The sequence below is a fragment of the Canis aureus genome, chromosome 11 (assembly GCF_053574225.1).
Source record: "Canis aureus isolate CA01 chromosome 11, VMU_Caureus_v.1.0, whole genome shotgun sequence".
NCBI lineage: Eukaryota > Metazoa > Chordata > Mammalia > Carnivora > Canidae > Canis > Canis aureus.
The window spans coordinates 54121009-54135385 of NC_135621.1; the positions used below are offsets into that span (position 1 = coordinate 54121009).

Here is a 14377-nt window from a genome sequence, read left to right on the forward strand (position 1 = left end):
CACATTACTCATTTCTACTGGAATATGAACAGGAATTTAAACTCCTGCAATCTGTGTTGTTTTCTGAAATTTAAAGTTTGTTCTATGAATACATTCATTTATATAAAATACAGCAGCTTGTCTATACATATTGAGCATTTAAAAATTACAGTTGAAAGTGGCAGATTTTTCTCCTGCAAAAATATTTAAGAAGTATTTATAAAGTTTGATTATGTTTAATACCATGCTAAGAGAGGAAAATTTAATTGTACTTTTTAATACACAAATAACAAAAGTCATTGGCTTGTGGCATATAGATAATTTCAAAGTTCTAAGTGTCTAATCCATAGTCGCAATACTGGATGAAAATCTGAATCTTGACCAATTTACAAAGTTTAGAGAATGTCTTACATTACAGTGGTCCCCATGTGGGACACAAAAGCTGGCTAAGCATGCATTCTCTAATAGCCAGATCTGTCTGGTGGGGTAAGATTGATGTACATAAAGTAAACCAGTAGCAGGATTAGACAGTTTAAGATAAAATAACACAATTAGGTAGTTTAAGATGATATCTGCTCAATACAAATCATAACTCAATAAAAGGTATAAACAGTATGGGTTGAAAACAGACTAAACAGAGGAATCAAAACATCAGTAAGAAAAATGGAGATGTCTTCATCAAGGGTGTACCATTTAACAACAACAACAAAGAAAAAATTAGGCAATGCATGTAAAAATATGTTGAAAGGTCAAAGGCACGACTCACACGTAAGATACTATTATTACCATTATTACAACTTTGGGGTTCATGGTTACCCTGAAACCCTATCCTTAGTGACCTTAGAAAGGCACTTTGGTACAACCTGCCAACTTCTGCTGTTTCTTTGATCTTCATTACTGACAGAGGGCTTACTTTTTTTTTTTTCTTTCAATATAAATACCTAACTAAGCCTAAAAGGAAGGAGTTAATTCAAGAATGATGTAATCCTACCTGAGCCACAGCATTGTGCCTGGTGCAAGTTGCAGCCTAGAGAGCAACCATCTGTCTTTCTGTGCAATGCCCCACCCATGCTATTCCTGGCTATGAGACTGTTCCCTCTTAGGGGGAGTTAACAGTTTTTCAAATCAGGAGAAAGCCTGGCTACTTGAGAGAAAATAAAATCATGCTCTCCCCTCCCCACTATCTTTTGCCCGTAGCAACTCTAAGTGCAATAAAATGTGAGAGTGGGAGCGAATTGCTATGGCAACAAAGTGTACTCTAATAATGAAGATGGTATCTAACAAGCAGGAACAGCTAGAACTTTAAGGGAAAGGGAAAGGAAGTGCACTGTGAGGAAGGAGGAAGGAAAAAAAAAACCATATGGACTCTCAAGTTTTCCATTCTTTAGCCTACATATACTGGCTCATTTAGAAAAGTTGAATTTCTGCTCTGGCCAATTTCTTCCTAGGGAAATTTAGTATCTAGTAACTTCCTAAAAGCAGGCAGAAGAGATGAGCCCATCTAATCCAGAAACATGGAACATGTACAACTGTTCAGGTGATTCACATAGGTCTGTGTATCTAGCCCTCTCTTCGCAGCCCAGCTTTCCAGAGCTTGGTCCCACTTTGTGGACACTACTTCTCTTCACCACCGCCAGCTGGATAGGGGCAGGGAAACAATACATACTCATCATGCCTCGTGTGAATACGAGTAAGAGAAACCTCATTTAAAAGAGAGGTGGGGGGAGGACTGAAGAGGGTACTCTCACAGGCCTACAGCTCATGGCAGCCTGCATAAGCAGCAGGGGTGGGGGGTGGGGACAGAAGATCCCTCCCCACCTCAGCAACGAAGCACTAACCACCACTTGCAGCCAATAAGAAATGGCCACAACCTCCAAATCTTGTTCTTCTGTAGTAGTGAACTTCTATTCAAAACAACCTTCCACAGTTTACCCCTAAAGCCCAATGAAAGCTTCCCTTCCCTTTGTCTTGTTGAACTTGCCTACAGTTCTTCCATAGTTTGTTTGTCCTAAATTGCTATTCTGGAATAAACTCAGTTTTGCTAATAAAATTACTGGCTGTTTTACTTTTAAGGTTAACACTAAAATGAACATACAAGTCAAGGACTTCTAAGGAAAATAAAGAGGGGCCAGAAAGAATCTGACACTGGTTTAGAGTACACTGAATTTATTCCACCTATTCTCTTTTTTCCTTTTTTTTAAGGTTGTATTTATTTATTTAAGAGAGAGCGAGAGAGAAAGAGAGAGAGTACAAGCAGGGGCAGCAGCAGAGGGAAAAGGAGAAGCAGACTCCCCACTGAGCAGAAAGCCCAATGTGGGGCTCGAATCCAGGACCCTGGGATCATGACCCGAGTAGCAGACGCTTAACCAACTGAGCCACCCAGGCATCTCCCACCTATTCTTTCAAAAATTTTTAAATTAAGGAATTCAGAATTTGCTAGGCTAAGCTGCAAAGTAAATTAACTCCAACATTTTAGTGGTATAAGTACCAAAGTTTCATTTCTCATTCACAGTAGAGAGGAAAGCTCAATCACACCCATAGAGGAAAGCTCAGCTCCATGTATTCCTCTTTCTGGGAGTTCTGATGGATTTTCTAGGTTGTGGGGGCATGGTGAAGAAGAGTATCTGAGGGTCTTGTTTCATAATGAAATGCTCTGATCTAAAAGTGACACATGCCACTCATGTCACCTCTGCCTATAATCCATTGGCTAGAACAACCCTATCCAATTTCAAGAAGGGAGCAATGATTGACAATCTCCCCATGGGTCTGGAAAAAGAAAAGTAGATTACAAACATCATTAGAGGCTACCATAATTTAAGTGCACCAGGGTTTTTTTATATAGGATGTATACAACAAAGCTTTTATCTAATATACATGTTTATATTCTTTTGGAATGTGGTAAGCCATTGTCTTATATAAAAACTGTCTTATTTCCTACAAGAATGTGTGTGTATGAGGACCCAGAAGCATAAGGAGAAGGGCAACTTAATCATTTGGACTCCTGCTCAAAACTGAGGGGTTGATTGACTGACTAGTGGCAAGAGTCCAGTGGCAAAGTTGTGCAAGGGTGTTAGTTTAAGCTTTGTCATCAATCTGAAGGTGAGAAGATGGATTGAAGGTTAAGGTTTCTCAAAATCAGGAAGCTCATGATGGTTGTTCGTGACTTGATCTCTCAGATATTAGTTCAAGGTGCTCCCCATCTTAAAACAAAAACGAAAAAAACTAAAAAAAAGCCTGCTTTCCTCCTTTCTCTTTAAATTCTTCAAACTCAGCTCAAGCCCCCTTTCTAGTCACTCCATTCGTTGAACCCCCATTGCACTTATAATCAGCATGTGTTTCTTTAAAAATTTAATGGTTCTCTAACATTCCACTTTTTCTCCCCACCCAACATAAGCCGTGTGTTGATTGTAACCCTACCTTTTGCAATCTCTTTTAGCACTTAGCACAGTGCTGTTACAAAGTTGGCAGACAGTACATATTTATTGATTATGCCAATAATTGGAAAAGGAAGAGGAATTTTTATCGAGAACAACGGACCAGGCTAATGCAAATATACTTTGGATAACTATGTTGTCACTGAAAGCTTTATTTTAAAAGACAGCTCTCTAATGTGGAGTTGACTGCCAGTTCAGTTCCTTTAAGCCCGTTCCAATGAGGTGGGAAAGGCGTCAAGAGAGAGAACGTGAGTAGTGATGAGAACAATATGGTGTAGGGAAATAAGAATTGAATTAGAACCTGGAGCTCGGACTCTATTATTGGCTCTGCTACGTAATAGCTTTGTAAAGATGGCCTCAAAAATCTTCATCTGTGTAAAAGGAATTACCTTGCCCACTGCTCAGAATGCTGTGAGAATTGAACAAAATCATGTAAGTAAAAGGAGTCTAAAACTTTTAAAATACTTTACAAATATAATTTTAAAGTAGGGTCATTAAGAAAGACCCAACTAGTATCTAATGTCTTTTGTGCTCTCAGAGCAATTTTAGGAAGCGTAGGGGATATGTGATAAACCCCTGACAACACATGTTCTGAACCCTTTGAAAGCCTTGTATCTAATCAGCACAAGGTCCTGTTGCTAATTGCAGGGGGTTTCTCCCTGGGCATCGAGTTCAGTTTGTAAAGCATTATATTTATAACTTTCTGAAGCCTCAGTCCCTCTCAGAATCCCAGGAAATAAGAGTGTGATCTGATTGTGACTATAGACTGCAGGTGGATACTGCCAGGCTGGTGGTGATTTCTAACAAAAGCAAAACAGCAGGTATCACTGAGAGGAGAGCACTAAAGCTCTCCCTATCTCGAAGAGGACCCGCTTCCCCTCCCTTCTCCTTTTCCTCCCTTCCTCTCTTCTGAAAAGGAAAAGACCTTGGCTGGAGCCAGAACAAATCTGCTCACCTGTAAAGGCAGGAACTGGCAATGCTGGGGAGACAGGTTACCGGGGGCTCTGGCAGTGGAGAGAGGATTATACATGGCAGGGGAAGTTCAGATGGGGTTCAGGACAGGTGGATAGGAAATGATGAGAATTCCTTATGAATGGTAGGGATTCGGTACAGGAGCCATGTTAATAGGTGAGCCCAGCAGCACATGCCAAGAGGAGCGTGGGAAACAAGGCCAACCCAACACTAATGTGGTAACAGGAGGCCTGGGTTTGAGTTTCCATCCCAGCTTTATTAGCTCTACCCTTAGCTTCTCTGAACATTAGTTTTCTCATCTGAAAAATGGCAAAACAGCAAAACTAAAAGCTACTTTAGAGCTTTGGTATAAGAATTAAATGCAAATGCTTATGAAAGAACCTTTCTTTTAATAAGAGTAATCAGTAGATCATGTGTAATTATGAGAAGACTTCATGGAAGTTTCCTGTACCTCCTCAAGAGATCTAGGAAATGAGGATTTTGAATGATCGTGATCTAGGACAGAAACAAACTTGGGTGGAAGCTGAAGAAATTATACCTCAGTTCATCATGACCTAATGCTCAACAATGAGGAAGGTAGATTTAGTCCTGTGACTGCATCATGGAAATTCTGAGACCATGCTTGGGAGGATATTCAGCAAATGATCATGTTGGCCCCGCAAAGCTAGCCACATCCTAATCCCTAGAGCCTGTGAACATGTTGTTTTATATTGCCAAGGGGGATTTAAGGTTGCAGATAGGATTAGGCTTAAAATAGGATGATTATCCTAGATAGATATCAAGTAGACCTGATGTAATCAAAAGAGTCCTTAAAAATGGGGAAGAGAGGAAGAAACATAATGACAAAAGCAGACCAGGAGTGACGCAATGGGAAAACTCAATCAGAAATTGCTGGCTTTGAAGATGAAGAAGGGGGAACAGGAGCTATGGAATGTAGGCAGCTCCTACACACTAGAAAGGCAAGAAAACGATTTTCCCTCAGTTCCTTTAGAATGAATGCAGCTCAGCCACACTTTGATTTTAGCCCAGTAAGACCCACCCATGTCAGACCTGCAACCCGTAGAACTGCCAGGTGATAAATCCGCATTGTTCTAAACCAGGAAGTGGGTGGTAAAATGTATACCAGCAATAGAAAACAAATACTCAAGATATTTGACACTAAGTAAGGTCTTTTGAATGCTAATATCAAGAGTTTGCACATCAGAAAGGTGAGTGTCTAAATGAAACAAAGAATTCAGAGAGTTAATATAAACTGTAAAGCAGACATAAAATTGCCACTTTTAACATCTGTATTACAGTCTTAAAAAAAAAAAACACGATTAAATTTGAGAGAATCACAGATTCTCACTCTCTTCACTGAGGCCCAGGTAGTCTTTTTAGAACATCAATCTGACCTTGACAAGCCCTTGCTTAAAATATCCCTTGTGGACTCTGCATTGCCAAAACAATACATTTAAATTTTTATTTCTATGATTTTTTTCTTATTTCTCCAGCTTCATCTCTTTTAACTGTTTCACATGTAGACTACACTCTCACCATATCAAATACATTCCTGTTATTGAAAATGCTGGGCTTTCTATGTCTCTGCATATATTGCGTTTCCACTTAAAATGTTCTTTGTCTTCTTTCATTTGCAAACTTTGACTTTTCTTTGAGTTTAAATAATACTCCTTGAGGAGCACATTTCTGCAGTTCTTTTCTCTAAGAAGACAGACATCTGTTAATCTTTTGGCTGATTAAATCCAAACATCCTAACCTTTCCATTAGCACCTTCCTCATCTTTTGGGAAATTCACCATTGTGTATCATATTTTGGGAGGAGGGATCCCAATGACTGCTTCTCAATGTTCCCTCCCACTCTTAAAACCTGAAGGCCCAACTGTCCTTGCCCCCAAACCCTATAGCCCAAGGACAAGTATGTGATCTAAGATTGATCAAGCTCCCAGTACCCTGGTTTCCAGCACACTGAATTTTGATTGAGTGAAGCAAAGTTGTTCACAGATCAGATCAACTGTAAGGGGTACAATGGCCAATAGACTAGATATTCTTCTGCAGCATGGTCTTTGCATGCTTGATTCCTGCCCAGTTTTCAAGCTTTGTTCTCCAGCCCTCTACCTTGTCTTACCATCTTTCCAATATGTTTCTCCCTACAGCAAGCCAGAGTCCATTTTGGTTCCTTCAAAGTCCTTGCTGATAAATGCTCCTTCCTCTGGGCTCCCATACTGTTTGTGTACATATTATACTTGTTACTTTTACTATTATACTTTATTTGGTTGTTCATTATTATGATGGGTTGGAAAAAGCTCTGATCATCTCGTGGCCAAACTGGATACAGAAAAGTTTTGCTTTCTCTGATCGATCCAGTTAGATTTTTTCATAGAGAATGACTCTTGGAATTTTTTAATATGACTTTAAAGGGGCATCTTGCAAAATCACATTCACTCAAGCAGATGTAGTGTGATTAAGCCTAGAAAGGAAGCATGGTATGATCTTTGGGGTCAATCAAGGATGGGTGAGATAATAGAACAGGGAGACAGGGAATCATGAGGCAATAGATTGAAGCATAGGATTTTGAGCTTAGATTTTATGTTCATGTAGAGCTGCAAAGAAAGACCTGTGAAGTTTTCTGTGGTATATACTAGGATCATATTAAAAAATTAAGAGCCCCTAAACACTGAGAAGACTCTGAGACAAAGTCTGATATTTACAAAAATATGAAGTTGTTGGGGCACCTGGGGGGTTCAGTCAGTGAAGCATCTGCCTTCAGCTGAGGTCATGATCCCAGGGTCCTGGGATCGAGCTCTCCATCAGGCTTCCAGCTCAGTGGGGCATCTGCTTCTCCCTATCCTTCCCCATGCTTGTGCTCTCTTTCTCATAAATAAATAAATAAATAAATAAATAAATAAATAAATAAATAATTTAAAAATAAAAAAAATAAAAAACTGAGGAAAATATGAAATAAAATAAGAAAATCAAACAAAAGTTTGAATTTTCCTGAGACAATTTCTTTTGAAATCTGAAATATCAGTATTTTGAAAAAAATATTTTTTTTGTTACCTCTGAACTGTTCATTCTTTCATCACTATCTCAGTTGATCTATTCCTGGTCTAGTAACTACATATGCTGCACATTTAATGAATAATAAAACCCATGGACTTGACCTACTGATGAAATAAAGAAGTTTGTTTATATAACATGTCAAGTTCTAGTTACTGTTGCTATTTTTGTTGAGGAGGGTATGGGGTTGGAGACTAAGGGATGGAGCTCATCTAACCTCATTTTCTCATCCTATGGCCTAACGGCTGTCTCTAATTCAGCCATAGCTCTAGAAAGATAGATGGATAAGGTAAGTCTCTCATGAAGCTGTTTAATAAAGAAATGTTTGTGTTCTCATGGTATAGGTAGCAATATTCTTTTCAAATGGTATCTATGGAAAGAATTTTTCTGTACACTCAGAATGAAAGCATTCGAACTGTGAATGCAGAAAGCACATTTCACCTCAGGTGTTAAGACATTTGAATCAGGACATGTCCTACAGAGTAGTTGTGTGATATCAAATGCTTTTGGAGAACTGTCTTGAAGAGTCTCATTTACTGCGCAGTTCTTCAGATGGGGTATCTTATTTTTAGCTCATTTCCTTACAACTTTTCATGAAGAAAATGCCACTATTTTATAGAAGCAGAATTTAAAAGGTGGAAACTATTTATCTATTACATGGCCACCAAGCCTCCTAAAGCCTCCCGATGTTAACTTATGTACTCTGCCAAGACAGGAAGACATGGATAACATTAAAATTGGCCATAAAAAAAAGTACCCACATTAAAAGTTTCCTTTCTACTTCTGAATTATTGCTAATACCTATTAATGGTGGAGAAGCATTACTAAGGTCACAAGCTATCTGTGTGTGTGTGTATGTGTGCGTACATGTGTATGTTTATGTGATCAGTGGTATGACACCTATAAGAGGCATTCTGTGCACAGATTCTAGTTGAACAGTTACAGAAGGACTTTATAAATCTTTCCCTAAATGCAACTCAGCTATCAAACACGAAGTACAAACAGGGGTATTACTCTTGCTCGTGCCAACTATACACCTAGTTCTGTGCTTTGTAGTCTTTTCAGGTTCCCAGTGGACACCATTTGTCTCAAATTATGTAGCTTAAATGTACTAGATGTTCCATTTGCCTGCCTCCACAATCACCTCCCAAATTTTTTAGATTTACTGGATTTTCCTGCAGCTACATGAAAATAACTGTTTCCTTACGCAATGATTGAGCTTTTAGTCCTCACCTAGCCAGGAACTAATTCCTTAATAAGCTATGCCTGCAGTAGTTTCTAAAGCAAGAATGCCAGGAACATTTGTTATCGAATGGAACCCTTACCAATCATTAGTTGCTGTTAAGCCACAATTACATCAGTTTTCTACATGTTATAAAATCATTTTGGCATAACTGATGCTCAGGGAAATTTTGTACAATCTCTTACTTTTTTATTTTTTCAAGGTGTAAACTGATCCTGGGCATGCTGGTGACCTTTGTTTTGCCTATTATTTCGTATACATATGTTTAAAGAGGACATCAGTATTATGGCTTACAAATGATTCCAGCTTTAATTTGTAGCCACTCTGTTTGCACTATATATATATATATATATATATATATATATATATAGAGAGAGAGAGAGAGAGAGAGAGAGAGAGAGAGATAGATATCTGGGTAGATATAAATATCTAAATAGTTTATTGATTGTGTATGTACAGAATATAAAAATGAAGGCTAATTAATTGAAATGGTTTACATAAAGGCAATATCCATTTACCAAATGCTTGATGTTTTTGGAACCTCAGACAGGCTGCAGATTTGCATCCACTCTTTAAACCTATAGAAATTATTTGGCTGGCATATCAGTTGTTACTAAATGTTAAGTTATGAAGATCTGAGAAGAGCTTAATACTCTTTATTTCTGATTCTGCCACAAGAAAAAGTGAAAGATTTTGTGCTATTGAGAAAGGAAAGATAAGGCGTTGAAATAACATTTTCCCACAATTTCTTCCTATAAAATGTTTAGGTTCTGAAGACTCTCCTATGTGTTAGTTGGTGCAGTATCAATAGGGCAGCTAAATATCTGGGTTATCTCAGAGCAGCCCCAGTTAAGGTCAGTGCCCCTATGTGAACTGAATAACTTTTCACTTCCAGAAGCATCATGGTTTGAATGACACATGATATTAACCTTCTATATGTTAATGAAATTATTTAAACAGTTTATATAATTGGTGTTTTCAGTTATGTAATAGGGAAAATATTCACTCTAAGCTCAGTCAGCAGGAATTTTTTATCATCTATCCTAGGCCCACAGGAAATGCTGTGGGTACACATGACATGATTCTGTCACATGAGGAATTTGCAACCTTTGTGTTCTTAGTCCAACATAACAAATTTAACAGTATTCTGTGAAAGAAACAAATACACTAATGGTACTCAGCAAATATAAAATACTAACAGTGAAATGCCACAACTTTCCTACTTAATAATCTTGAACAATTTGCTTAGTATTGCTAAGCCTATTTCTCCATCTATAAAGTGGAGGCAAATATAGGATCCTATTTAGACAACAACAGTGAAGAGTCAATGAAATAAAGTCTGTAAATTGCTGAGCACAATTCTGGTCATATGATCAAGCTCAGAGGATGATGACCAAAAATAAACCAATGGATGAATTAAGTAATCACCACCAAACAAATTAATATGTGTGTAGAAAGGAACGAGGGTGGGAGCAAGAGAAGGGGGCAAGCATCCATTAAACATCTATGTGCTAAACAGTTTTATATTCTCTCTTCTTCTCCCTGTATTACCCTCCCCCATCCCTCACTCTCTCTTCCCCTACCTCACATCCACTGATCCCTCTTTCTCTTTCTCCCTCTCTCTGCCATTTACCTGCTCTGTGACCGGGGGGTAGATTAGTCAGTCTATTTGTGCCTATTTTCTCAGGTCTACAATGGGGAGAAATGATAGTAAAATAGCTATGAGGATTTAGTACATGTAAAACATTGGTGCATAGTAAATAGTCATTAAACTTTTGTTTTTGCTCTTTCATTTAGCTATTATTGCCTGAAAGGCATAGTATGTTAATGGGTACAAATGTAGACAGTGCTCTGAGAAAAATGGGTAGACCATATTGTATCTTTCCATTACTGAGGGTTTTAAAAAAGGAATGATTTGTCCAAGTGTCCAAGTTAGATTCCTTCTTGGGATTCGGTCCTGTATTCTTTCAGTGAGCATGATTCTTCACCATATGACTATTTAGTGATTATTCACCACATGATTATTTGCCACAATAACAACAAAAGCAAATAAACAAAAAAAGCCTCCATGATGTGATTTAGCCAGATTTACCTATTAAACTTAAGACAGCTTAAGAGGTTCCTTCAAGGCCAAATCCAAATGCTTATAATTCAGAATGTTTCTTCAAAAATATTCACGAAAATATTCATGTAAGCAGTGCTTCAGTAACTGAGTGTTCTTTATAATAAGCACCTATTCCTCCTAACATGCCTTAAAAGGAAAATTGATGCTATTATTCTAGTTCAAAAGATAATGAGACAGAGGGAGGTGAATTGTCTGGACTAAGGTCATACATTAAATCAATAGCAGAGACAGACACAGAATGAAAAGTAAAAGTAAACAATTTTTTCCCCCAACAATAGCAGTACTTCAGTTCAAAGACTATTACCTTTCATTGCCTTGACTTTAAGTTTTGGTACACTGAATTGCTTTTGAAAGCAGCATGCTTTATACTATTCTCCCTACTTGAATGAGTTTTTCAAAATCACAAATTTCTACTCGTTAAATTTCAAATAACTGTCAGCATATTTATTAAGGGTACACTTTGAGTCTGGTCAGTGTGCTGTGGCCTAAAATAATAAGGGGGCTGAATCTGGACCCTGTCCATATTGCCTGAGCAGCCAGTCTCACTCCACTAAACTCCACTGAGGGCTTCTGATGCTAAGACCTGACTTCTCCAATTAGCCAGGTGGTTTATGGCACTGTCTTCTAGGTCTTGTCACAGCACTGTTATTTGGGAAAACAGTTTGTTACGCTGAATGATTATTTTCACTAATAATAAAATGGCATTACATCATACAGTTGTAGCTGAGCATCTCAAGTCAATATAGAGACTGGGGAATGTGAAATAAAGTACACTCTTAGCAATTCACTTCCAATTATCTCAGAAGGAAGTCAAAATTAAAGAGCAGAGACTATATCTAGAAGACTTTTATGGGTTTTACTTTGTTTTGTTTTTGTCTCTTAGCTGTTTCACTAGCCTGATTAACACTGAAATATAGGATACCTCTTCTTTTCTCGGATGGCAACAAAATGGTTTAGAGAGCAGGAGAGCTGGGAAGCCACCTTTCTTTCCACAGCCAAGAGTCATCCAAAGGGCACTAATGCAAAGCAGACTGTGTCCATGGGGTCTTTTAACAAAATGCATCTTTTAAAGTGCACATGAAGAACCTACTTGAGTTTGAACTGTGACTTTGGAGGTTTGAATGGACAAGCCACATGTGGAACTCTTATACTGGAGAAAATCATCCCCTCTTTTAGGAAACTGTAAAGGACTCCCAAGAACTGTGCCCAGCACCAATGTAGCCCCACGGCCTATGGGGCCTATAGGAATGTGGTCCTATGTTGTATTTCCTATTGTTTCCTCTCACACTCTCCATGTTTTATGTCAGCTAAATTATTTGTAGTTCTCTGCATAAACCCAAAGCAGTCCTGCTTTTTGCAATTCTTTTCCCTCAAACCTGTTTTACTCTTTTCCTTACATGTATTCCTCATCTCAGTCTGTGAAAACTCCATTTACCAACTGCTAATTGCTCAAACTAAAAATTTCTAACCACTGTTGAATCCTTTTCCGTATCTACCTGTTGGATTCATCAACAAATCCAGATTCCAAAAACTTCTCACTTCTTCTATTACTACAAAGCTGGTGCAACTAGCTTTCTTGCCTAGATTATAATAACAACCTTCTAACCTTGCTTTCCTGCTATTTTCAATAAGGTACAACATGATTCTGTTAAATATAAACATCCTGTCACTCCTCTGCTCAAAACTTTACTTTTCATATCAGTCAGATCAAGGCCAATATTCCAACAGTGACCTATAAAACCTTCTCAGATCTGGGTCTACCTTAGCTTTGGCCTCATTTCCTACTACTTTTCTTTTGCTCATCCTGTTCTAGTTAGAATGGCTTCCTTGCTTTTCCTTGTTCAAACCAATCACATTCACTGCTCAGATCCTTTATACTTATTCTGCATGAAATTCTCTTCTTCTACCTATGCAAATGCAAATGTTTCCCCTTATCTTCTTCAGTTACCTGCTTAACTGCCATAGTCTCTGTGAAATCTTTGTGGGGTTTTTCCCCCTGCCCACTGCCCATTCTTATCTAATATATTGTATCTTTTATTTATATTGTTTTCCTACCTGTCTCCTACCATTAGAAAGAAGTCTTTACTAGCAAAGGACTTTTATCCATTTTGTTTATTGTTGTGTCCCTCAGCCCTAGAAGAGAGCCAGGCCATATCGCAGATTCTCATCAGATATTTTTAGAACGGATGAATAAATAAAGTGGCCTGTATATTGCTGAAAGACTTCATAAGCATTTCAAAAAATAATTGAGTTATTTCTGCCTTGAAGAGCCAGTTTCTACAGGGTCTGGAAGCATACAACTCCTAAGTTCCAAATAGGAAGGATGATGAAATCTTCTTTTCAAAGAAATGTCACTATTACTATTAGGTCCTGGTTACAATTCCCCAAACTCCCTGTGGGCACAGTTAATCTGAGGCCCTTTTGAGAAAAATGTCAATTACTTCTTGGGTTCTGCTTTCTCCAGCACCATGACACCCACCCTCCCCCGATTAGTTCACACCTCCTTTTCCAGAGCGTCAACTTCAGAGCCAGCACTCATTCTCTTCAAATAAATTACTAAAGGCAACATGATAACCTGGCAGGATTGTCTTAACTTCACTTGTCTTTCCCCCTTTGAAGTTAAATCCCCTCCGCTCTTATCAGATTATCTGAGTAGGTTGTATCTGATGTATTATTGGTTCTGTTGTTCTATTTTAGTGTGAACATTTTAGTGTATTCTAATGAGAGGTGAAATGAATTTGCTAATGACATGAATAATTATAAGTGTAAACATGAGCTGGGTATGAGACTACTGGGAGAAAGCCTCAGTAACGAGACAAACCCTGTGGAAGCCAACAAAGAGAAAAAGCGATAACTGTAATCAAAGTCTTTCTCCCCTTCTGGCAATTTATACTGCAGATAGGCTCGTGATGCTGAGTGCATGAACTAATAGGAAGGAGGGGGAGGATTTAGGCCAAGTTTTCACTTTTCAAAGTTGGTAGCCTATTGATGAAGGGTGGATATGAGCAATGCTGGACTCCGAATTGCCCAGTGAGGAGGAGAAAGGCTTGATTTAATTATAATTGCCTTATATGTATTATGGTCTTATTATGAAGACTGTGCTAGACATTTCCAAGGAAACAGAGATGAGTCAGCATCATCCCTATTTCAAACAATTTTACACTTAATAAAGAAGAATATAAATGACTATATTGCAAAGATATAGTCACAATTGGCACAAAAATATAGGCATAAATAGGCTCAATGATACAGGCACAAGATTGCTAGGAAGTGCAAATGATGAAGAGGACATAGCTGATTCACCTGTTTGCTAAGCAGAGGAAGATGGGAAGTAAGTGTGGTAGTATGTAAATTCTGGAAAAAGCCTGTGCCTATGAAGAGAATCTGGGATGAGTTTTGAAATACACGTGTGATTTGAATGGTCAAGTTCAGGAAAAATATGACAGGATATGGATGTAAAGTTGGAAAAGTTCAGAATATAGTAAGTCATCTACTGGAATGAAGTATAGGGACATGATGGTAAGTAGGCCTGAAAGAAGAGTGTAGACAAATAAAATCCTTGAATATC

General features: G+C 38.2%; 1 long non-coding RNA gene across 3 annotated transcripts in view; it reads right to left on the bottom strand.

Annotated features, from left to right (window-relative positions):
• Nucleotides 1–14377, bottom strand: part of LOC144324121 (uncharacterized) — a 218840-nt gene that overhangs the window by 176708 nt on the left and 27755 nt on the right. For 2 of the 3 annotated variants that reach the window (XR_013389528.1, XR_013389529.1), the window contains exon 1: nucleotides 971–1174. The exons of the other annotated variant lie outside the window; for it this stretch is intronic. This is a non-coding gene — a long non-coding RNA (uncharacterized LOC144324121). Of the gene's footprint in view, nucleotides 1–970; nucleotides 1175–14377 lie in introns of those variants that run through there. 3 annotated transcript variants of the gene reach the window in all.